At 47.0% G+C, this 17,353-nt stretch overlaps 1 protein-coding gene across 1 annotated transcript in view; it reads right to left on the bottom strand.

The window, feature by feature from the left end:
• Positions 1-17,353, bottom strand: part of LOC103528243 (fibrillin-2) — a 146,921-nt gene that overhangs the window by 56,448 nt on the left and 73,120 nt on the right.

The following is a 17,353-nucleotide window of genomic DNA, read 5'->3' as shown; positions in this document are numbered from 1 at the left end:
AAAAAGGACCTTTAAGCATGTTATTGCCAGACCAGAAAATTCCACCTTAGCTGTCTAAGGAAGTCAGGTGCTGGTCAAATAGCTGTTCTTTCAGATGAGGTTTGCAAAGTTCCTATGGGAATTCTGATGGTGGAGTTGCCAGTAATTAGGAATTGCTTGTGAACCCAAATCCCTGCAGCAGCAGGGCCCAGACAGCCCAGATCAGCAGTGAAACTTTCAGATCTGACACATGAAGCAACAAAAACTCATGTGGAGGGTGATTATAACTAAGCCATGAGCAGCACAGACACCTCTGTTAAAGATTTAAAGTTTTGTTTCCAGAAATGTAGAACCAAGCTCCAAAGTGTCATTTCTCAGATCTTAGAGAATCTCAGGTGGGAAGGAACCTCCAGGATCAAAACAGCGTCACCAGCAGGTCCAGGGAGGTGATTCTTCCCCTGTACTCAGCCCTGGTGAGGCCACACCTTGAGTACTGTGTCCAGTTCTGGGCCTCTCAGTTTAAGAAGGATGTAGAGGTCCTGGAACAGGTCCAAAGGAGGGCAACCAGGCTGGTGAAGGGACTCGAGCACAGGCCCTATGAGGAGAGGCTGAGAGAGCTGGGGCTGTTCAGCCTGAAGAAGAGGAGGCTCAGGGGAGACCTCATTGCTGTCTACAACTACCTGAAAGGAGGCTGTAGCGAGGTGGGAACTGGACTCTTTTCACAGACGACCTTCAACAAGACAAGAGGACACAGTCTTAAGTTGTGCCAGGGGAGGTTTAGGTTAGATATTAGAAAGAATTTCTTCACGGAGAGGGTGATCAGGCTATGGAATGGACTGCCCGGTGAGGTGGGAGATTCTCCGTCCCTGGAGACATTTAAAAAAAGACTGGATGTGGCACTCAGTGCCATGGTCTAGCAACTGCTCCGGTGGGTCAAGGGTTGGACTAGATGATCTCTGAGGTCCCTTCCAACCCGGCTAATTCTATGATTTTATGATTCTATCTGCTCCAACCCTTCTCATGTTATTGTTGATGCGAGATGTCCCAGCACCCCATTGAGCTGAGACTTGAAACTTTCCACCCCTGGGAGACCATTCCAAGGTCTGACTGACCTCAGAGGGAACAATTTTCCTCTTGTGTCCAATCTGAATCTCCCCAGGAGCACCTTGTGCCCATTGCCCCTTGGCTTATCCAGGGGGCTCCTTGTAACCAGGGAGTCTCCAGCTTCTTTGTACCCCCCTTGAAGTACTGGAACATGGCAATAAGGTCTCCCCTGAGCCTTCTCTTCTCAAGGCTGAAACATTCAGATGTTCCCACCTGAAACATTCAGATGTTCTCAGACACAAGTCTTTCCACACATGATCTTTGTGAGCACCTCCCTTGTCTTTAAATCCTGACACACAAGGAATAAAAAGTGAGAAAAACCCTAGAACAGATGATTTGAGGCAGAAAACTTTCTCCCATAGGGTACAGCCACATAACAACCTCCATATACATAAAACCACCAGAAGCAGTGGACTCATCCTGGGCTGTAAAAGATCAGCAGGAAATGACAGTAATTACTGCAGGCTTGAGAGTGCCAATGCTGCTGTGGTTTCCTTATGGTGTTGCTTGTGCTGAGTAAAAGCTGTGTGAGGTTTATCTATGTTGTAGTTGTCCCCCCTGGCCTCAGGGTAATCCTAAATTTCTTAGAAAGTACCCAAGAAATCCACCACTACCTCTAGGAAAGAACCAATTAGCTCAATAATTGCTCTTTTTCCAGCTCAGTGCTCCCTCTGATTTGGAGTTCTGGAGCAGTCAGGAGCAGAGTTGTATTTAAAAATAAAAAAATAAAGGGTCAGCAGAAGTTTGGTCTGTGGATGTTGCTGAGAGGTAAATAGGAAGAGGATTTGAGGAGAGAGGGGAAAAAAAAAGGACAATGATTTTGGAGATAAATGGGTACAAAGGTGACGTGACCTCATCAAAACACCTTGGTTTGGAAATCAAAAGAGAAATCTGTTGTTTACAATGGTGATATACCAAATAATTCTTTATTTTTCTGACCAAACCAAAGGACATGGTTGCCATTAATATCCCCTGCCATGCCAAGTTTAATACTTTAGTTTGTTCTGCTTCATTCCTCCACTAGAAATCCACAAAATTTGGGTTGTTTTCTCACCCATTGTCTTTGGGAAAAAAAAAAAAAATTAATTAAAAGTTCTTGCTGAAATTTTCAACTTTAAAGACCAAGGAGAGCTCTTTATAACCACACCAGGGAACAATCTGAACCTTCACAATGATTATATCAAAAGAACTGGGAAAGAAATGGCTTTGTGATCCTATTTCAGTGGAGTGCTCAGCTCTGTAAAGACCAATTAAGGAAAGCTCACAAACTGTAAGCTAAAGAATAAAGACCAGCAACAAAACAAACACAAAACAAAAAAACCAAGCCAAAGAAAACAATAAAAATAGAGAACATCATCACTAAACTCAGTTTGCTTCCACCCCAGGGCTCCCTTCAGTCCTGGCCCCCAGCAGGGAGCAGAACAGGGAAAGTTTAACAAGGATGAGCAAGGAGATGGGATGGTTTGGGGATGAGGAGTGATTTGCAGTGATTTGCAGCCTCAGTCTGAAAAAGAAACACTTGGAAGAAGACCTGGTAGTAAATAATGAGTAGCCTGAGGAGGACCAGGTAACTCCCTTGTAGGGCCAGAAGCTGGAGCTCTCATGGGCAGGTTAAGGATGCTGCTTTGAAATCATAGAATCATAGAATGGGCTGGGTTGGAAGGGACCTCAGAGCTCATCAACTCCAACCCTTGATCCACTCCTGCTGCAGTTCCCAGCCCATGGCACTCAGTGCCACATCCAGGCTCTTTGGAAAGATCTCCAGACACGGAGAATCCACTACTTCCCTGGGCAGCCCATTCCAATGCCTGATCACCCTCTCCAGAAAGAAATTCTTTCTCATCTCCAACCTAAACCTCCCCTGGCACAACTTGAGACCCTGCCCTCTTGTCTTGCTGAGAGTTGCCTGGGAAAAGAGCCCAACCCCCCCCTGGCTCCAACCTCCTTTCAGGGAGTTGGAGAGAGTGATGAGGTCTCCCCTGAGCCTCCTCTTCTCCAGCCTCAACACCCCCAGCTCCCTCAGCCTCTCCTCATAGGATCTGTGCTCGAGTCCCTTCACCAGCCTGGTTGCCTCCTTTGGACCTGCTCCAGCACCTCAATCTCCTTCCTGAGCTGAGGGGCCCAGAACTGGACACAGGACTCAAGCTGTGGTCTCACCAGGGCTGAGCACAGGGGCAGAATCCCTTCCCTGGACCTGCTGGCCACGCTGTTCCTGAGCCAGCCCAGGATGCCATTGGCCTTCTTGGCCACCTGGGCACACTGCTGGCTCCTGTTCAGCTTCTTGTCAATCCAGACTCCCAGGTCCCTTTCTGCCACTCTGTGCCCAGCCTGGAGCTCCCCATGGGGTTCTTGTGGCCAAAGTGCAGGACCCAGCACTTGGAATGTTGAACCTCATCCCGTTGGGATCATCCCAACTCTCCAGTCTGTCCAGGTCCCTCTGCAGAGCCCTCCTGCCTTCCAGCTGATCCACACTCCCCCCAGCTTGGTTTCATCTGCAAATTTGCTGATGATGGACTCAATCCCCTCATCTAAATCATCAATGAAATGGAGGGAAGTGGTTTTCCAGGCAATGTGTAAGTTTAGGGGAGTTCTTCTAACAGAGGATGTTGTGAATTGTCCAAGATTGTGAGCTACAGGTTCCTGGTGCCCAAGAAACTCTTCAAGGATATATATATATAATATATGGATATATATATATATATATCCATATATCCAAGGATATATGCCCTGTTTCTATACCATTCCCCAGGACACTGACTCCTGGAGCTCTGAGGCACAAACTCATCCCTGTTGATCCACTCTGGTGCCACCTCTGAGTTGGTTTTGGTGCTGTGCTCAGAGCCCCCGTGTTAGGTGGCTGTGGTCAGGGGGCTGCAGCTCTGGTTGAGTGTGGCACCACCTTCCAGTCAAATATCTGCCCTTTGATGAGCTATTCTGAGGCTGTGTTAACCCCCCAACAAGGCAGAAACACCTAATAAAGAGGGATTGCTTCCCTCACTTTCCTAGGCAAAAGGCACCCAGAGAAGAGCACGTGGCTGGTGTCACTGTGGCTGTGCCTACAAAGGGCTCTCGTTGACTTAGGAAGTCAGATCACAGAAAAAAAAGACTCAAAATGCCACCACTGGATGGAGAGGAAAGGGGTAAACTTGCACCTCCCATGTCAAGAATTCACTGCAGCAAGAATTCCTTGGGCTGGAGACAGAAAGGGCAATTGTATGGAGGACACCCCCTTTTTAACCAAGTCATTGACAAAAATAGATTTTCAGAATCCAACTTGCTTCTTCGGAGGGAAAGAAGCCAAGAAAATTGCAGTCTGGAGTCCAGAAAGCTTGGCTGCATTCCAGCTCCCATCTGTTGCTAATTTGAACGGTCAAATTATTAAATTTTTAATGAGGCACCAATCAAATTTTATTAAGGAAATATGCACGCTTAGGAGATGTCTAAAACCCTTTTACAGTCCATGTATGGGATCTCATCTTCCAGGAACCCTCTCGCAGGTAGTTGTCCTGCAGAAGTTTGGCCTTTGCTGGGAGATTTCTTGGAAAACCAGAGAGGAGGTGGTTTCCTTTCTGGATGCTGAGATTTCTTCCAGGTCCCTCTTACTCAGCCTTACACTAACAGTGTCCAGAGGTAGGAGATGGCTGACTTCCAGCTTTCCATCTACAGGTAAAGTTCTCATTAAGGAGGCTGCAAGAAATACTGGATCAGGCCTTATTCTGGGAATCAGCCAGAAGCTTTCCATCTCTCCAGAAGAAATTTGTAACACCACAGGGCCTTTACCAATCACTTGTAGCTGCAAAATCCTCTGTCAGCTCCCTGCCTGACTTAACCTCTTCAAATAGTTTGGCAAACAGCAAACACTCAGCCCAGGATGGGCATCACCTTCTCTCCCAGCATCTATCACCAGGCTTTATCCATCCACTGACCTCATTTTGCTTTCTTAGAATCATGGAATGATTTGGGTTGGAAGGGACTTTAAAAATCATCCAGTGCCACCCCTGCCATGGTCAGGGACACCTCCCACCAGCCCAGGCTGCTCCAAGCCCCATCCAACCTGGGGCCTTCAACACTGCCAGGGATGGGGCAGCCACAGCTTCTCTGGGCAGCCTGGGCCAGGGGCTCAGCACCCTCACACCAAAGAATTTCTTCCTCATGTCCAACCTCCATCTCCCTCTTCAAGTCTGAAACCATTGCCCCTTGTCCTCTCACTTCACTCCAAAAGCCCTGCCCCAGCTTTCCTGTAGCCTCCTCCAGACACTGCCCTGCTCATTTCAAAGGAAAATTGCACATTGGGGCTGAAGATTTCTTATCTGTTTAAAGTTAGATCAGGTCACTACTTGTTACTCCTTGTCTTCAGCAGCCAGCAAGGAAAGGGCATCATCAAACTGCAAAAGGCACCAGGGAATCCCAGTTGAAGCATCAATGTGTTTGCATTAACCCCAAGCAATCTAAGTCCTTGCTGTGTTCTTTGTCCTCAGCCCCTGCCCTCCCCAAAACCATCACATCCCCTGGACCAGGGACTTTTGCAGATGCTGCAGAGAGGTTGGGGATGGAGTGAGTCTCATCCACTCAGTCCTGCAGCCAGCACAGGCCCCAGATGTGCTCAGAAGAGGAAGCCTGACAGGAATAAATTTCATTCCCAGCTTCCACGTTTGGCTGATTGTCATTAAGCTGGTTAGGAACCCCTTGAGCTGATGAATGGTCATTCCTGACAATTCCAAGCCACAAACCCTTGGGGAGTTCATGGAGGGGATCCCTGCTGTTATACATGCTCTTAACTGAGCCACAACGTTCCACTTGCAAACAGCTTCCTGCAAATGCCCCTGTAGACACTTCTAACCCCCCTCAGTAGTGTGTTTGGGATCTAAGTGCAGCAATGCCTCCTGCCTGCTGTGGAAATCTGCCTTCCCCATGTGCTGCACAGAGGAGGGGGGAGATTAAAATGCAGCTGAGCCAGGACACCAAACCTCCCACCACACCAAACCTCCAACCACACCAAACCTCCCACCACACCAAACCTTCTACACCAAACCTCCAACCACACCAAACCTCCAACCACACCAAACCTTCTGCACCAAACCTCTAACCACACCAAACCTCCTACAGCAAACCTCTAACCACACCAAACCTCCCACCACACCAAACCTTCTACACCAAACCTCCCACCACACCAAACCTCCCACCACACCACACCAAACCAAACCAAACCAAACCTCCCACCACACCAAACCTCCAACCACACCAAACCTTCTACACCAAACCTCCCACCACACCAAACCTGCCACCACACCAAACCAAACCAAACCTCCCACCACACCAAACCTCCAACCAAACCAAACCTTCTACACCAAACCTCTAACCACACCAAACCTCCTACAGCAAACCTCCAACCACACCAAACCAAACCAACCAAACCATACCACATCAAACCTCCCACCACACCAAACCAAACCAAACCAAACCACAGCAAACCTCCAACCACACCAAACCTTCTACACCAAACCTCCCAGCACACCAAACCACACCAAACCAAACCACACCAAACCACACCACACCAAACCTCCCAGCACACCAAACCAAACCAAACCAACCAAACCATACCACATCAAACCAAACCAACCACACCAAACCACCCCAGACCAAACCACACCAAACCTCCCAGCACACCAAACCAAACCAAACCACACAAAACCAAACCACACCAAACCTCCTCATTTCTCCAGCCCTCAGGCTCTTACATTGCCCTGGCTCTGCCTACCCCACGTAACCCAAGTTCACCTTGCCAGAACCTCTCCCCTCCTCCAAGAGGTAATAAAGACTGACAGGCTGCTTTTCAACAACCAGGGCTATAATTCATGCCAGAAATGTAGCTTGGACTCATTAAAGTAGAATAATCAGTTTCAGACTATTTAAAATTCCCACTCTGAGGCTCTCAAATGTTGATGTACAACAGTTGGAAGGCACCTTCACTATTGCAGAGTTTCCCTGCTGCTAAATGAAAACAATGGAAATCTTTTGTAGGGATTTTTTTATTCCCCTGGGATATAGGATCATAACTCGGTGTCATGAAGTTGCTGGGAAATGTTAACTTCAGCAACTCGGCCTGATTTCTTTGAAGGAGATCTCAAACCCAAGGCATCTATAAACCAGGGCATTTTCCAAATGTTTGGTAACACCTGAAGTGAAACAGTGTCTGAAGCTGCAATATTTACAGCTCTATTTCATATACAATTTAAATTCCTGCTTGGCTGTCTGGGAGAGAAAAGAAAAAAAAAAAAGAGACAAGAAAAGGAAAGCTTTTCAAATTAACATTTTACTCCCTTTTAACTGGTTCTTACCACCCCTTGGGGAAAACTGGCAGGTTTTGAGAAAGCACTTTTGAAGAGAAGCATTTTGTTTGCAGATTTTCCCCAAGAAAAGGCCAGCCTGGCCTGCTTCTGTTCCAGCCACTTGTCCCCTGGGAAACTACAGGATCCCAGAATCACCTTGGTTGGAAAAGACCTTGAAGATCATTGAGTCCAACCATGAACCTAACACTGACAAGCCCTTAACTACCCCATAGCCCTCAGTTCTATAGGACTCTTAAATCCCTCCAGGGATGGTGGTTCCACCACTGCAGCAGCCTCTTTCACTGTGTGATAACCCTTCCAGTGAAAAAATCCTTCCTAAATCCAACCTAAACTCCACTGACACAACTTAAAGCCATTACTTCTTATCCTATCACTTGTAACTTCATTGAACAGACTGATCCCCAGCTCTTTACAACCTCCTGTCAGATGGTTGGAGGGAGCAATTAATTCATGCAAAATGAATCCTTGCAATGGGAATTCTGACCCCTGGGTAAAGATGTGGAAGCCAAAATGACTCCACTGCTTTCCTGGCTGTTTAGAACAGTCCCAGGAAAAAGAATGCTGGAATCTGGCTGGGTAAGCAGAGCTGCAGAAGCTGGAAGGGGAAGGGATGGATGAGATCTCCCCCATGCTCCTGTCCCTCAGCTTTGTCCTTTCTCTGGCACCATTTGGCTGCAATCCCCTGGTGAGACATGGCCTGGGCTGGGCAAATTCCTTCTTTTCAAAATAAACAAATAAAGCAGCAAGGAAGAAGAGCTTTTTCTTTGCTAAACATCAAATCTGTTCACTGAAGGCTTTTCTTTCTTTTTTTGTTTTCTTTTTTTCCTTTTTTTTTCGTTTCATTTTTTTATTTTTTCCTTTTTTTTCTTTTTTTTTCCCCTGCAAACAGTAAGGACAAACCTTGCCTGTAAGTGATCCCCAGGGAGCTGCAGACCTTGCTGGGATGAGGTCAGTGCAACACATGCCCCAGGCTCTGGCAAGCTTCCACTACACTTTCTAAAAGCTCCAGCAACCCAGTCCAGGAGAGCAAGCAGAGATATTGGCTATCAAGCACAAGATCTTTTTCTCTTTTCCCTGGATGATTTGCATCAGCAGGAAGTTTGATCCCCCAGTCTGAGGGAGCAGAGCCTTGCAGATGGTTCAGTCTGTGACCTTCTGGGCTTTTGGAGCAAGAAAAGAGCCCTGGGAGCAAGTGAGAGCAAGAGCCTCCTGCAAGCATCTACCCAAAAAAGATTCCCACAAAACTGTGGCTGTGCTGGGGGGTTTCCTAGAGAGCCTGTGCCCTTCAGAACCTGCTGGGAGAGCTGATAATTTATGGATTGAAGTCTTAATGGAGTAATTAACACCGTCCTCAGAGAGAGACCACAGAGGGATGGGGAAGATTGAAGACGGGAAAGAGGGGAGATTTAGGTTGGACATTAAGAAGAAATTCTTTAATTTGAGGGTGCTGAGCCCCTGGCCCAGGTTGCCCCCAGAAGCTGTGGCTGCCCCATCCCTGGAAAGGTTGAAGTTCAGGTTGGATGGAGCTTGGAGCAACCTGGGCTGTTGGGATCATCTCCCATGGCAGGGATCATCTTTAAGGTCCCTTCCAACCCAAACCATTCTATGGAAATACCCAGGGGGCAGCACCCAAAGGCCACCAGCCAAGCAACCAACTGCCAGGAGCCCCCCAGAAATCCTCTATTTGTTTCCCTGAGTGCAGATTTTCCCCCGTGGATGGCTCAAACGTGACTCAAAATATCTGCAGAGCCTCCTGGGCTGGGTCCATGGGAGAGCTTTGGTGGGAGGGGGGCTGGTGGATGGAGGGTCTTGGTAAAAGGGCTCCTTTCTCATGGAATACTTTCTCCACCTAGTCATTTCCTTACCTCATCCAAACACAGCCACATTCCTGATGTTTAACTGTTTGGACTTCTACAGAAAAGAAAAAGCTGGCTGAGGCACTTTGTAAGGCCAGACATTCCAAGTGCTGAAAAAACATATTCAAAGGAAATAGTAAAGGGAGAACTTTTTTTAAGTTTTCCTGTCCTATTTTTACAGTTTCCTGTCAAAGCCTTAGCCTGATGAAACCTGAGATAGAGCTCCAGGCACAACCCTCCTCCAAGGGCTCTCTGCTCCAGCAGCAGCTGAGGCACAAAGCACACACAGTAACATGGGGCCAGTGCTTGGAGCAGTTGTAGAAATGTCTGGGAGGGCTGGAGCAGGGGACTGGCACTGCCACCCCGTGTCCCCCATCCTGGAAGAGAACACAGGGTCAGAACACTATGGGCTGGTGGAGTCCTGCAGTGCAGGAATGGGAATGCTGGGGGTGATACCAGGGCTTGGCAGCTCCAGACTCTTCCTCACATGGACACATCCTTTGGGAGAGATCTTGGCTACGGGCAGGCTCCTGGGAAGTGGAGATGGAGATGGTGGCTGGGCTGGGCTGTGATGGATTTTGGGGGGATTTCTCCTGGACACCTGATGCTGTGTTCCTGACAGGACTGAATTTTGTGTCTGCCAGATGGGAAGCACTTTTGGGCAGAGAGTTTTGGACTTTGCCTGTTCTGGGACAATAAGCTTGGAGGAGGTGATGGCAAGGACACTCCAGAGCAAGGACTTCCAAACAACGTGGTTGATTTTCCAGGTCTTGCCAGACTGTGTTCATGTCACTGTGCCCCAGCTGTGCTCATCTTCATCTCTCCACTGCTGCATTCAGCACAGGGTTTGGATCTCAGAGGTGGCTTGTGCTAGGGAGGGCAAGCTGGTCTTTGGAAGAAGATTATCCACAGCTCAAGTAGCTTGAAACAGAAGGAAGAAGTCTCAGAAATGATCACACAGGCACAAATAGCATGTTAGTAGAGTCTTCTCCAACTGAATTAATGGAAATGGAAATGTTGCTCTCTCCTTAGCATCTTCTTAGCCCTTTGCACTCTGCCAGGCTTTGTCTTTGCATTCACTGGGAAGTGTTCCAGTTCCCTGCCACAAATGGGCTGTGTGGTCCCTGCTTGGATGAACCAGGATGAACCAGGAGCTGCTGTGCCACCAGGAACCCATTTACAGGGCTGCCCAAGGACCCTGAGTAGATGTGGCCCAAGGAATGCTTCTCCTGCCAGTTTGTGCTCCACCTCATCCATTTCCATGGGCTTGAAGAGAACCAGAGGTTGATTCCCAGCCTTGGGTTGATACCAGTGCAGATGTTCATGGATTGACCTCCAAAGATGCTGTACAGAGCCTGCAGCTGTGATGATCACTTTGTACCCTTACAGTCTCTGGTTTTAGCCCATAGAGAGAGGCTCTCCAAGCCTGGGAGAATCGTGAAACCAAGCATTTACCTTCATGCCCCTTTTCTCCCCCAAGGACCAGCAGGTTCAATGACACCAGGATGCTCTTGCTGTGGACACTGCCTCTTCAGTGACAAGGAGAGACAGGAAACCACATTTCCTTGCATCCAAGAGTGATAAAGGCTCAGAAGATGAGACAGCCACCTCCTGCCCAACTCAGAGCAGGCAACGAGGTGCCAGCAGCAGAGATAAGAAGGTCCCAACCTCTGAAGGTCCAGCCTGCTTGGCTCACTCAGCCACAGGTGATTCAGATGCTCCTGTGTTTCATAGTGCCAATACAAATGACTTTGGACAAGGTCAACTCCTCCATCTCTTTCAGAGCCCCCCCCTTGCCAAACGTTTCCCTCCTCGGGCAGCTTTGTACCCAAGAAAACTGCACATTGGAAAATTCCAGACAAAACATCCCTATTGGATTTCAAGAGAAGTCTTGGGAACACTGTTCCTGTGAAGAGCTCTGAAGGAAAATTAATTCTGATTCCAGAGGCTGGTTCCCACTGTGCAGGTGAACACCAAGCAGCAAACAAAGGTGTCACCCAGTTGTGTTTTGGGAGCTCTGCCTGCTCTTGGGCAGGGGAAAAGGACTTGGGAAAAGGACTATTTCAGTGTCTCATTACAGACTGCACCATCAAGCCCTCGGGCATGCAGGAAAATGCTGTGTGCAGGATGGCTCTGCATCCCACCAGTACTCCCAGCAGACTCCAGCTGGCTTTCTGCAGGGATCAGAGGGAGATGTGGTTTCACAAAGCTATCATTATTTTACCAACCAAACCTCACTTCAAGAGGAAAATGGCAACCTACAACTGAGCTCCCTTCCTGGTGGAGTTTCTGCCAGAGCTTTCTGGCAAGTTCAAACAGGAGGTGTCAGGGCTCTTCAGGCTACAGTTGATGCTCAGAATCCTTTTTCTACCACAGCAATGGGAGCTAAAGCCTCATCTTTGGAGGCAGGCAAAAGAGAAGGAACTCCATCCCATATCTCAGTCTGCTGAGAGTTCTGCTTTGTGTCTTAACATCTGGATTATTAGCAGAGCACTAGGACAGAGCAGCTGAATGCCTAATGAGGATGAGAAATCTCTTTGTAAACACAGCCTTTTATTAAAAAGTTCATCTGGAGAAGGAAAAAATTATCCTAACCACTGCCAACAGCATTCTTCCATGAGATTTTTTGTGTGAAGTAATTTCAAGTTTAATCTGGAATTGATAGGGAGGAGGGTTTGCTGAGTGTGGGGAAAACTTGTGTCTCAGACCCCACCCAGACAGCTTGGAGTGGGCAGAGTGGGAAGGGGACCACAGACAGGGGCTTTCCCTTGGGTGTTTCCATCCTCTGGGATTGATGCTGGGGGTTGCTCTTCTTTCAGGAGAGCAGCAGGACAGGGTTGGGCTCCCCAAGGTGCACAGACCTCAGGCACAGACAAAGATTGGATGGGGGAGAGATTTTTTTTTTTTCCCACAAATTCTCCTGGGCAGCTTCAATGAAATGAATCCAACACCTCTTCAAAGGCAGAGATTAAATCTGAGTTCTCTCAGATATCAGAAATCATTTCTAGTCCCTTTCTTGCCTTGGTTGCCTGGGCTTGGGGGGGTTTTCCAGGTATTAGATACATCCAGCCCTGGGGGTGCTTCACCAGGATTTCAGGACTGAGTTAGACAGGAGAGGGCAAAGAGACAGCTTTATATTAAATATTTATATTAAATCAGCTTTATATTAAATATTACAGCTGGCTGTGTCCTGCTCTGGCTTTTGCAGGCATATATGGGGATCACCCCCATACTGATGTGTGGCTGCTTTGTGTCTCTTAAGCCTTCAAATTAGACTAAAAAGTTGGGGAACAAAAAAAAAATAATTACAAAGAGGGAAGAGAAAAGCTGAGATAAAGCCCCTCATTAACTCGTCTCAGGAGGAGAGGTTGGAAAGTCTTTCTAAGCAAGAATAATGGAAATATATAATACATAATCACAGAATCACAGAATCCTAGGGGTTGGAAGGGACCTCGAAAGATCATCTAGTCCAACCCCCCTGCCAGAGCAGGGCCACCTAGAGTACATCACATAGGAACGTGTCCAGGCGGGTTTTGAATGTCTCCAGTGAAGGAGACTCCACGACCCCCCTGGGCAGCCTGTTCCAGGGCTCTGTCACCCTTACAGGAAAACAATTCCTCCGGATATTCAACTTGAACCTCCTGTGCTCCAATTTACACCCATTACCCCTTGTCCTATCACTGGTCACCACTGAGAAGAGCCTAACTCCATCTCCCTGACACTCACCCCTTACATGTTTGAACACATTGATGAGGTCACCCCTCAGTCTCCTTTTCTCCAGACTAAAGAGACCCAGCTCCCTCAGCCTTTCCTCATAAGGGAGATGTTCCACTCCCTTCATCATCTTAGTAGCTCTGTGCTGGACTCTTTCAAGCACTTCCCTGTCCTTCTTGAACTGAGGGGCCCAGAACTGGACACAATACTCCAGGTGCAGCCTCACCAATGCAGAATAGAGGGGGAGGAGAACCTCTCTTGACCTACTAACCACCCCCTTTCTAATGCACCCCAGGATGCCATTGGCCTTCTTGGCCACAAGGGCACATTGCTGGCTCATGGTCATCCTCTTGTCTACCAGGACCCCCAGGTCTCTTTCACCTACACTGCTCCCAGCAGGTCAGCCCCCAACCTATACTGGGACATTGTGTTGTTCTTCCCCAAATGCAAAACTCTACACTTCCCCTTGTTGAATTTCATCATGTTTCTCTCTGCCCAACTCTCCAGCCTGTCCAAGTCTCTCTGAATGGCAGCACAGCCTTCTGGTGTGTCAGCCACTCCTCCCAGCTTAGTGTCATCAGCAAACTTGCTGAGGGTACATTCTATCCCCTCATCCAAGTCGTTGATGAAGATATTGAACAACACCGGTCCCAGTACTGACCCCTGAGGGACATGATAATTCCCACCATCTGGAAATCTGAGTGGCTTAAAGAGCAGTTTATGCCACGCTGCTCACTTAGCATCCATCTGTGTGTTCCAAGATGGTGTTTTGGATCATGCTTTGTGTTTAGACATGGCCCAGGAGTCTGTCACTAGAAAAGCTATGGCTGGAGATTACTTGAGATTTCTTTTTTCCTTAAAGAAGATGGACTACTAGAATTAGGCCTAAGCAATGTTTGCATAACTTCCTTTTAACCACCTACAGCTATGAAAATCCACAGACCTTAGGCAATTCTTCTACTACTTAAATATTTCAGGACAGTGGATGGGTGGCAGCTGGATTGATAGAAATCAAATTAAATGATGAGGGTGAGAGGAACTGTGGCCTTATACAGTAAGGATATTTGAGAAACTGCTATAGCATATAAAACTATGCTTATCTGGGGACTTGCATTGATCTGAGTTAAGGGAGATTTCTTCCAGATCTGGAACTGTAAGAATTATAAGGAGCCCTGGGCTCACAAGGTGCCCCACTCAAAAAGAAGACAACATTAAAATCCCTCAGAAATTAAAATCCCTCAGAAAAATCCACAGGCACATTCTGGAGACTCAGAAATCATCCCTGAGTGCACATCAGAGGAGATCCTCATATTATGTACGTGTTAAAGTATAAAAAGCTGCATCTTGGTCCAAGCAGAACGATGGAGATGCAGGGAAAAAAAAAAGAAAAAAAGAAAAAAAAGAAAGAAAGAAAAAAAAAAAAAAAGCAAGGTGCCAAGATGCAACAAGATGCAGATTGGCAACAGCTCTAAATTAAAAGGTACTGAGGAGCCATTTAGGTGTCATCTGTCCCTTTTCCCTTGTACTGTGTCTTGTTTACACCTGGGACCTCCCATTGCTCACTCTGCTTTAAATCCCAAGGTCCTGATACTTTCCAGTTCTTTTGGAGAAGAACTGGACGTGCATAACACAACCTGCTCTCAGAATTCCTCTTTCTCCTGTGGAAAAGAGGAATTCCCAGCAGGTTTTGAAAGCCTGAGTCCTTCTCTCAATGCTTGACAGACCTTGAGGTGTTTGGAAAGCAAGAGGAGAAATGGGAATCTCATGGAAACAGCTGTTGGAAGACTTGGATTCTGTTGGTTAGAAGGTCCTACTCAGCAGCATTTTCACTTCAGTCCAACCCAGTCCTGTTTATGGGTTTGGAAAGCAGTGAAGACTATGGGAGAACAGGAGATACTCACTGCCTTTCCATGAATTTTGTCTGCCTGGGACCTTTTGTGGCTTTAATCCTTGCTTTTTTTTTTTTTCTTGTGTTCAAACAACAGTGAGGATTTTGCTCTCTTTTGCAGAGCCAGAACTCAGGCATTGGGTGACAGTCTGAAATTTGCTTTTTTATCTTTACATGGACACAAAGCCCTTCCAAGGCTTTTCCTGGGATAGCAGACTTGCACAGCTGGCTTTCAGCTCAGCCCAGAAGTGTTTGCACTGAAGAACACCACCCCCAGAGTTTGTTGGTTAAACTCTTGGAAACCTTGCAGGATGAAGAGGACAGGGATATGCAGTTCTAGCAAAGGCTTTTTCTGAACCAGACAAATCATAGAAACCACAGACAGGCTCCACAAGGATCAAGAATGTTACTCTCAAAATCTTTTTTTTTTCCAAAGTAAAAGGAGACATTCTTTCAGGAGAGGAGACTTAATCATTTGGACAGGAAAAAAACCAAATGAAACCCCATCCCTGGAGCACAGGAAGAGCTTCCTCCTTCACCTGAGAAAATGTCAGTTTTTACAATTTTTTTTCCTACTTGAAGGAGAGTGAAATCAGAAACAAGACATCAAAATGTTTCGGCTTGCTGTAAAACTATTTTTAAAACTTGGCCTTTTCCCCTACAGATTCATTTTTTCTGTCCTGCAGCTCTTCCTCCAACACTGATGTAATGTGAGCTCATGTTACCAGAGGCTGCTGGGGTTATACAATTTATTCACAGATTCTTCATCCCCGAAGATGTCTGTAGAGGGAGGAAATGATGCTAAGATTCTCTGAGTACTGAGTTATTAAGCCATTTACCTCTGAAGTGAAGAATTTCCTGAATGAGGTGTGAAGGCAGTTAGATTGCTCCCATTACAAACCAGCCTCTTACTGGAGCCCTGAACATCCAGCTCCTTGCAGGGATGGTAGAAAAGGAATTCAGTTTAGTAGGACTTGAAAAGAAAATTCTTTCTTTTTACAAAACACCCAAAGAAATAAAAAATAAAGTCAAATGAAAACCTCCAAACCAGTCTCTAATCTGACAGAGCTGTGGGGTTTCGATGCATTTTCACCCCCACAGATGGACATGGTCCTGAGCACCCAAACCCTGTAGGAATGAACCAGTTTGGGATGGTGGGACCATGCTGTGCCTTGCAGCAGAGAGGAGCCTAAAACAACTCTCCCTACACCCTTCAGCATCCACAGATTATAAATCTGTGAGGATAAAGGGGTCTGAGGTCTCACATCAAGCACCCCCACCAGCACATGCCAACCAGGGACCCCACTACCTGTGGATCAGCACAGCTTCAGAAAGCTCTTGATGTGAAGACTCCAGAGATGGGATTCATTTGATCAGCACATCTTCAGAAAGCTCCTCCCTCTTGATGTGAAGACTCCAGAGATGAAATTAATTTGATTTAATGTAGAGAAGTCCACAGTCCAGATGTCTGTGCCAGAACTGATCCCATCTCTGCATACACCTACCCAGCCATCAGCACCACAGAGCCTTGCACTGAAATTTGCACTTCCTACACGTAAAACCAGGGGATTTCAGGCTTTGCTTTGAATGAAGCACAGAATCACAGAATGCCAGGCTGGAAGGGATCACCTGGTCCAACCTTCCTAAGTAGGAACACAGTTTAGATGAAGTGACCCAGTGCCTTGTCAAGTTGAGTCTTTGAAAATGTCCAGTGGTGGGGAAGCCACCTCTTCCCTGGGGAGTTTATTCCAACTGTAATCTGTCTTCAAAAAAATCCTGAGGAATGAGAAGGATCCTTCTAAACACATCAAATCCTCTGGCTGCTTTAACTGGACAAACTGAACAGAATCTCAGCAGTGGTCACGTCTCAGATAACTCTGGTGCTAAGGGACTTCAGCTTAACAGACCCAGTGATGGAGCAGGGGTTCATTTGCTCCTCAGAAGGGTTAAGTTCTTTGCTGTCACACTAATTATTCTTGTTAGGTCAGTCACAACCACCTCACCTGGCTGCAAACTCACAGACTGCCCAGCCAGGAGCCTCTTTGAAAAGTGTAACTTTTAACATCTCTTAGCAAAGCAAGAGCTCTGTTTGTCTTGGCAGGGCAGACCTCTGTATACACAGCTGGAGAGCTTGTTTTGTCTCTCAGTACAAGTCTGGACTAAACCAAATCTCTAAAGGCTTTGTAAAAATGCTCTCTTTATTTAAAGAATTTTATACATTACAAGATGTCTCCAAAAGTCTGCCCCTCTCAGACCCCTTTTTTCCCTGCCTCTTCCACACTCTCTCCTGCCCTCTCCACTACACCAGTGGGGATTTTTCAGTCCCTCCTGGCACTGCTGGATCTGCAAGTTCCTTTAGAAAATTTCCAGGTTTCTTTTCAAATGCACTCAGTGCCCACATTGTTTTATGAATCTCAATGCTTCAGATCCCCTTGAACTAGCAAAAAACCAAGCAGCTCTAC

This window comes from Calypte anna, chromosome 28, assembly GCF_003957555.1.
Source record: "Calypte anna isolate BGI_N300 chromosome 28, bCalAnn1_v1.p, whole genome shotgun sequence".
Lineage (NCBI taxonomy): Eukaryota > Metazoa > Chordata > Aves > Apodiformes > Trochilidae > Calypte > Calypte anna.
Note: the sequence above shows the minus strand (reverse complement) of the source record. Positions and strands in the feature narration are given on the sequence as shown.